The 8,467-nt window shown below is 47.5% G+C and overlaps 1 non-coding gene and 2 pseudogenes across 1 annotated transcript; all 3 read right to left on the reverse strand.

Moving 5' to 3' along the window:
- Window positions 1-26: 26 nt before the first annotated feature.
- Window positions 27-141, reverse strand: LOC123739091 (U5 spliceosomal RNA). The gene has a single exon (XR_006767625.1). It is a non-coding gene; the product is annotated as a U5 spliceosomal RNA (small nuclear RNA).
- Window positions 142-677: 536 nt separating this feature from the next.
- On the reverse strand, window positions 678-836 carry LOC123739090 (uncharacterized; annotated as a pseudogene).
- A 6,636-nt stretch (window positions 837-7,472) lies between these two features.
- LOC123739089 (uncharacterized) lies at window positions 7,473-7,631 on the reverse strand (annotated as a pseudogene).
- Window positions 7,632-8,467: the final 836 nt, after the last annotated feature.

The raw sequence follows: 8,467 nt of genomic DNA on the forward strand, positions 1-8,467 counted from the left end.
CGTCAATTTCTCTTGAACAAGATACGGGCTCTGCCAGAAGCAAAGCCCTTCCAAAACACGTTGAACTCGTAAGTGTTCCTTCCACGGAAGTCTTTAGTAAAAGGCGAAAGGCTTGTGCGTAATGAAGAGAAACCAGAGTCGTATGGAAGTCAGAGGCAGTGGGGCCCGAGAACACGTGCACTCTAGGCCGGGTCCTGGTGGTCCCCTCAACCCACTTCTTCCAAGTTTTCGAGGGCTGTGGGTAAAAAAAGTCACAGACAGACAGACAGACAGACAGACAGAATGACAGACAGACAGACAGACAGACAGACAGACAGACAATCCTGGTGAAGTGATTGTATTTTGGGGGGTCAAAAACACACACACACACAATCCTGGTGAAGTATTGGGGGGGCCCAAAAACACACACACACACACACACACACATACATTAATAATCCTGGTGAAGTGGGATTGTATTTTTGGGGGCCTAAAAACACACACACACACACACACACACACACACACACACACACACACTCTCCTGGCCAATGGGAATTTTAATTTAAAGTAAAATGGCGAAAGGACCCTATGAAGTTCACTTGTTTCCAGCTTGGATGATTCTTCGTTTTCCATTCCTTCTCTTCTTCTGCTAGCTGTTTTACATAGGTGTATTTTTTTCCTTGACAATGGGAGAAAAGTGTTGCACCGCTCCCGGAGGTACTGCAATAACTGGTCGATGCGTGGAGCGGACGGAGGCCCCATTTCGACTCCCTGTTCGAAAACTTATAATTATAGTAGTCCGGGGACGTATCAGATATTAAACCGATAAAAGATTTTTCTTTTGGAAAAGTTTTATTGTACAGTTTTTAAAAACTATATTTATATTTTTAATCATTTATACACAAACAAACAGCATGGAGGCATAAAACACAGCATTTGAATTACATTGAATTTGTTAAAAGTAGTTGTTTACACCAATAAAAACAACCATTAATGAAAGTACTTCATTGTATAAAACATAAATCTGTAAAAGAAAGGTACAAATGATTTAAAAAGGAAAACATTTTTAAGACATAAAAATGTATTTAAAAAGTCACTTGTTAGTAAAGGCTGTGGTCGGGATCTTATCAAACTGCTCCTCCTGCGAACCCTTCGGGGCCCGAGGAGATACCCAGGTGATTAGGCGCCGGAGCGCCAGTCAGGTCGTAGGGATTGGGTGCTGGGGGGACCCCGGGGTCGAGGCCCCTTCCTTCTTGTAACACCCCAGGGCTTGGGCTGCCAAGGCCACCGCCTGGGGGTGGCAAGGTGGTTGGACCTTCGCTACCAGCAGATTGGGGGAGGACCACAGGCTGCCTTCAGACACGTGGAGGGGCAGAGCGGAGGCGGTGGAATAGGCTTGCACCCAAAGCACGAGCTGGGGGGTAGCCGTTTCCTGCTGGCAGACACGGGAGATTAGGGGTATCTTCCATGGGTCCCTGGCTCTTGCACCCAGAGCAAGTGCCTACCGAATTCTTGGCCACAGCCTTCCTCTGGTGGGGCACGGGATGTCTCTCGCCATGCCCCGGGAGTGATGACGATGCCTGAACGGGAGGATCTTATGGGGACTCATCCAGGAGCCAGGTCCGGTGCTGATTAGGAGAGCAGGATGGGCCACATTAGCTTTTGGGAACCGCGTGGGCTAGCCTATAGCAAGCCCGCTGCACTGGACACACTTCCCGACTCACAAGAGAGAGAAGAGAGCATGTTTAGTTAAAACTGTGAATTTTCAATTTAAAATGTTAAAAATGGTTAAGGTGTGTGGGAAGCAGGAAAGAGACTGGGGCCCGCAGGTCGCACTGGGATCAGCTCAGAGAACTGAGGTAAGATCCCAGCTAGAACTTTGCGAGGGCCTGGGTCTTATTGGTGGACGGGGAGGTGGCAAGAGAAGATGTAACGCGGGAGGTGCCCAGGAACAAGTAGAGGTCAGGCAAGCCTTTCCCCTTGGACCTGGGCCTCTTGACCACTCCCCCCCCCTCAGCTCTCCCACTTGCCCCCTCACAAGAAGTAAAACAGCATCCGGTCCAGGGCTAAAAGAGTTCTCCTAGGGGGATAAAGAGAACTGATTAATAAAAGCACAGGTAAAATCACCGCTTTAATGATTAAAACCTTGCTCCTTCGAAAAGTATCGGATAAAATCAGTTTGGGCTTACGTCCCCAGGATCCCACTCCAATTACCCTCCCCCCCCCCCGACAAATCTTTTACCCCGAAAATTCTTATGTCCGCTAGCTTTCTACAGTGGGTGGTAGTCTGGTCAAGTCTGGGTCTGCTCACGGTCGAAAAAAGCCTGTCTGGGATTCGTTCAGTCTCGCCCCAGAGGCTCGGTATCAGTCAGTGTCAGGGTCGACGGATAAAAGGTTGGTGCATAAAATATTGACGCCCACGTAAAAAGATTGGCAATAACGGGATACCAATCACTGATCCGCTGGGTCCCTTTCAAGACCCGTGCCAGTGTAATGGAAAAACAGAAGGGGAGATAAAGGACAGCCCTGACGGACGCCGCAGTGTATCACTGCTTCTTTTTGATGCAGATGCCCATTTACAAGGATTTTGTTGGTGATATCCCGTTATTAAAGACAGTCCACCCAACTAAAAAGTCCGGAAACCCATTTTTTGCAGTATTCTTAAAGTAGACGATCAAAGGCTTTTTCAAAATCTAAATTTAGGACTACAAGCCGCATGTTTCTGTTCCTCGCATAACAGATGGATCGGATCAGTATCAGGTGGTCGTGATCCTTCGGGAATGGCACAGGTATCCAGTGAAGAAAGACATTCTGAGTGTTAAAACCTTGGTAAAAAGTACAATCAAAATTTAAAAGGTATGTAGTTTAGGTGTCCTGGCTGTTTTTCTTATATAAAAGAGTACGATCCCCACTCTAAAATCGTAGGTAGTCTGTGAGAGGTATTCAAAGTCAGAAAAACAGTCAGAAAGTTATAGGCTAAAACATCCAAAAGGTAGATAAAACCAAAGGGAGGCCAGCCCTCCCCGGTGATTACCCTCTATTTAGTCTTGGTTTAATTTCTGTCCTCGTCAAGTCTTTTGTCAGGTGTGTGTTGGGTAAAATTTGAAGTATGTCAAAACGCCCCATGGTTTCCTTAAACTTTTCCAAACAGTTAAAAAATATAAGTTATTTTTTTTTTTAAACCTCACTGTCACCCTTACTAACTATTTTCTTAAAAAGTACCTTGTATACTTCTCCCCCCCCTCAATTCCCCCCCTCCTTACTTTCTTAAAATAACCCCCATTTCTTTTCTGTTCAGCTAAAAGTGCCATTCCTTTTTACTTTAATTTCATAGTTAAAATCAAAGCCCTGTTGGCCAAGGTTAAAATATCTTTCAGTGCTTTTAGTCACCACGTTATTTTTTTGCTTTTTTTTTCTCAAAGAAAGCCACCTTTAAATTCCCACCATTGTGCTCGAGAACAAAGAAGTTCCTGTAGTTGTCTGCCACTTCGGCCGAATCCGCTTCCGTATGGCTAACTACCATCATCCCTAAAAGGGAACAGTTAATTCAGCCACAGTCACACCCTCGAAAGTGAAAGGGTGAACGTAAGTGATCTGAGAAAAAGGCAGGGGTGCTTAGCATCAGTTGGGGGAGTCGGTAAATGAAGTAATGCGAAGTTAGGTGCGCAACTGGTAGGTGAAGCCTCCTCTTTTGGATGCAGGGTAAAAATACATAGAAAATCATTATAATAAAACCGCCCTTCCTGTCTGCTCTATTTAAAACACAATTAAAACACCAATTATCATTAGAGGATCCCTCCAGCATGTGGGACTGCAAGTTTTAAAAGTGCGCACCGGTCATGTTTATCGTTAAAACCATACACATTTAGCATGTTAAAATCCCTCCCCATAAAAGTACAATTGGCTAAAAGAGCGCCCACCTACCACAGTGACCCCTCACCACCACATGTGGGGTTTGATTAAAAGTGGCAACACCGGTATTTTTATTAAAATTTGTTAGCCAATGGAGGGCCATGCTGCCACTTGTCCTCCCATTTCCTATAAGAGGATAAAATAGACCACACTTCTGTAATAAAAACACATCTGAATTAAACCTTCGTAAAACTGATGTCTTTTAGTAACTAGGGGATGTTAAAAGATAAAAAGTGAGTAAAAACATGTAAAAAAGATTTAAACAGTTGAAAGGAGGTTATTTTTGAGAAGCAATGGAGGGAGAGGAGGAAAAATTAAAAAGGAGATTGTGTGGGGATTGGGGGGGAAGGTTTGGGTTTTTCCTCCCCTGGGAGCTCTCCCATTCCAACCTTGCCCTTTTTCTCATCAGTCTTGTTCGGTGAGAGCTCCTCGCATTTTTCGAGGGGAGTTCAGAATCTCCACCCCCCCTCCCATATCCTTCCGACATATTCGTTATATGTTGACCCATCTGAGAGTATAAGATCCCTCCGGCCCTCGGCCCTTTCTCCTTCAGGGGTCACATTAATCTGGGGAGGGGGATTAAAGGGGGGGTCTCCACTTTTTCCACCACTGCACCTTCCGCGCCCTCCACTACCACCGGCTCCACCACTACATTACAAACACACCACGCCCCACCACCACCTCCTCGGCAGTAACTGTCGCTCCCTCCCTTGGCGCTGTAGTCGGGTCCGCGGCCGCGGTCCCCCCCTCCCCTTTCGGCCCCACTGGGCTACCCAGGAGAAGGGAGTCGGATGAGGTGGGGAGGCATCACAGAGGTTGCAATGACCCCGTTCGTGCACCCTCGTAGGGGACACCTCTATGCAGACGAATTTTTATCAGGTCTTGAAAGGGATTGTTTACCATACTTTCACGGCACAGCTTGGGCGGTTAGTGAATAGATGGCTCTATTTCCCTGAGGACTATGGTGGATGGGATGTGGCTTTCAACCTGCACCATAGCCCCCAGGATCCTCCCTCTGCTGGACAGTCACCCTCCAGGCTCCCCGTCCAGATCCCCATCGGGATTCTTCACAAGCGTTTCACGCCGTAGTACCTGGTCAGCCATACTGCAAACGCCCTCCGGTGTAGGTTTTTATTGTACATATATACGGTTTTGATATATCGATTTGGTACTCAAACATGGGGAGGGGACCCTGGATGTTAGGGAGTCTGGAGTTGCCCCAGAACTCCAGAGGAAGCTGGCGTTGGCAAAACAGATTTCTCCGTATAGGGCAGGGAAGTGATTACAGATGGAAACGACTCCTGGAGGAATTTTGGAGAAATAAGGGATAACTCATTTATTTTCCCCCTTCCCTAAGAGGAGGGCACTGCATGGTGCCTCTCGGCCAACCTGGATGGTGACATGATGGAGGCACTTTTAGAAGAACAACACCGGAAAAAGGGGGAGGGGAAGGGAAAAAAAGGGAGGGAAAGGAAGGGAGAGGGGTTGGGTGTGGGGTTGGGAAGAAGGAAAGGGGTGTAAGACACTTCCGAGGAAGCTGGCAGGCCCGGCCAGACTAAGCTAACCGGCCTACCAGCACCACGGGACACACAACAACCATCTAGCACAGCACCAAACTAATCAAATAATGGGAAGGAACACTAAGAGGGGAATTTTTGTTTTATATTTTCCACAAGAGGGAGAGGCAATAAAAGGGAGAGACAAAAATTAAACCACACAACCAAATCCAAGGCTAGAGACCCAGAGGCAGGCTAAGCTCACCAGCTGGCAGGCCCACCCAGCCAAGAGGCCCTTTACAACAAAAACAAACACGTGCGCACCTAACCAAAAGGGAAGACAAACTAGGTAAGACTAACAATGCACAAGACTAACAAACAAATTAATTAAATAAAAGGGGAACAAGGGGGTAAGGGAGAAAAAGGACACACTGACAAACAAACACCTGCCCACCTGAGGGACACGAAGGCTAGCAGGCCTCACCAGCAGGCCAGGCTATGCTAACCAGCCAGCAGGCTAGCCAGCAAAAGGTCCTCAGTTGGCAAACACAAATAACAAGAAACAGAAAAAAACTAAGGATACAAAGGGGATGGGGTAAAGAAAAAAACACAAACAATGCCTGCCACGCCTAAGCAGGTAGCAGGCCAAGCTAAAGCTAGCAGGCCGACAAGCCAGAAAGCCACCCCAGCTAGCAGACAACACACAACTGAAGACAATGGGAGGAGCTAAGGAGGGGACTATAGGATACACAGGGGAGGAGAGATGCAAAACAGGACAAGCAGGGGTAAAACACAAATAAATTAAATAACTAAGGAAAAAAGACCAGAGGGCCTTTTAAACTCACTCCTACAGGTGCGGTGCACCTGTAGTCCACCACCAAAACCACCACCTAACCCAGGACAAAGAATAAACAAGGTGAGACAAAAACAACAATAATGACAATAAATAATGATTTGACAAAAATAAATAGCACACTTCCCCTCACGAACGTTTTCCTCTGACTCCGGCGCAGCACTGACAAGGTAACTACACTCTGATCTGAGCCAAAAGGCCGAGAAGCCGAGCAACCCACAAATTGACCTCCCTTGCACCCGCTCGGGCGCCTCTTGGGCCTCGCAGACCTCATCGGTTTGGCAAAAGTTGGCTCCTCCTCACCCAACGCTTCCTGGTGACAGGCGGGTGTGTTTTTTTAAAAGTCGCTTAATGCCGTGTTAGGTCACTAGCTCTTTTAATCCTAGTGCGAATATTTGTTCAATGCCCGAATAACCAGTATCGCTGGCTTGAACCCACCTGCCCGAGCGACTACTTTGGAGTGGAAAAATACGCCGGGTGGTCAGCCGGCTTAAAGTCAAACGCCTGGAGCAAAAAGTCTCGGGTATTGAATTTTTTGAACAAGATACTGCCAGAAGCAAAGCCCTTCCAAAAAAATACGTTGAACTCGTCCTCTCCACTAGAAGTCTTTAGTGGGCTGCTAAAGGCTTGTGCGTAATGAAGAGAAACCAGAGTGTATGGAAGTCAGAGGTGGGGCTCGAGACACACACGGTGCATTCTAGGCGGGTCCCCGCTGGTGGTCCCCGAACCCACTTCTTCCAAGTTTTCGAGGGTGTGGGTAAAAAGTACAGACAGACAGACAGACAGACAGACAGACAGACAGACAGACAGACAGACAGACAGAGCCAATCCCAAGGAAGGATTGATTTTGGGTCAAAAACACACACACACACACAATCCTGGTGAAGGATGTATTTTTGGGGGGCCATAAAAAACACACACACACACACACACACACACACACACACAATCCTGGTGAAGTGATTGTATTTTTGGGGGCCCAAAAAACACACACACACACACACACACACGCCACACACACACACACACACACACACACACACACAACCCCTGGCCATTATTTTTTTTTATTTTATTTTTTTTTAAGTAAAATGGCGGAAAACGGGGAACCCTATGAAGGGGGGGTATAATTTGTTTCAGCTTGGATGATCTCTTTTTTTTCATTCCTCTTCTTCTTCTGCTAGCTGCTTTACATAGCTTGTATGTATTTTTTCTTGACAATGGGAGAAAAGTGTTGCACCGCTCCCGGAGGCTGCAATACTGGGTCGATGCGTGGAGCCGGACGGATGTCCATGACTCCCTGTCTGAAAAATCCAGAGACATGGGGTCGATGGGGACGTATCAGATATTAAACTGATAAGAACAGATTTTTTTTTTATAAAATATATATTTATTACGCTCAAAACCTAAAAAATCTCATACAAATCAATCAATTCAAACACAAATTCCATTAAACATTTCAAAACTATTCTATAACAACCAAACCCCAAAACCAAAAGTATGGGAGCATCTTCCCTCCTTCCCATCTACAAACCAAAACCCACACCAAAAATCAAAGAAAACTCACCCCATCCTGACCGACGGGGGACGCCTTTCCACTCCTGATCGCTTCCCCGTGGGTCGCCATCCCCCCCCCCCTGGATGCGGGGGCAGCGCCCGACACACGCTCACCCTAAGGGCCCCGCACTTCCACACTTAGGTCTACCACCCTGCCTGACTCCGCCGGGACCCCACGAGCCCAAACAGGGAGCTAAGCCTTCCTCCATCGCCCAATCCTGGGCCATGCCTGTAAGGTCAAGCTCAGACAGGGGTGTAAAGGTGAAGGAAGAGGAAACCCAAGAGGGCCCTGCAACCTCCTCCTCCACCCCTGATCTGCCCCCTCCCTCTTTTACCACCCGTCCTCTGAGCGCTCCCCTCTTTCGACCTTTCTTGCGTGTGGGGAGATGTTTTACAGCACACTCCTTCTCCACCTCCACCCGTGATTTCCCACCTTTACTGTCCCCCCCACTCCTCTACCTTCTCCTACTGGTCCCGCCACCACTGCCTTCTCTTTCTCCTCCCTTTCTGTCTCTTTCTTCTCCACCACCTTCTTCCCTGTCTCCCTTCCTTTCTGTCTCTTTCTTCTCCACCACCTTCTTCCCTGTCTCCTTCCTTTCTGTCTCTTTCTTCTCCACCACCTTCTTCCCGTCTCCTTCCTTTCTGTCTTTTCTCCTCCACCACCTTC

Source organism: Salmo salar, unplaced genomic scaffold (assembly GCF_905237065.1).
Source record: "Salmo salar unplaced genomic scaffold, Ssal_v3.1, whole genome shotgun sequence".
Taxonomy (NCBI): Eukaryota; Metazoa; Chordata; class Actinopteri; order Salmoniformes; family Salmonidae; genus Salmo; species Salmo salar.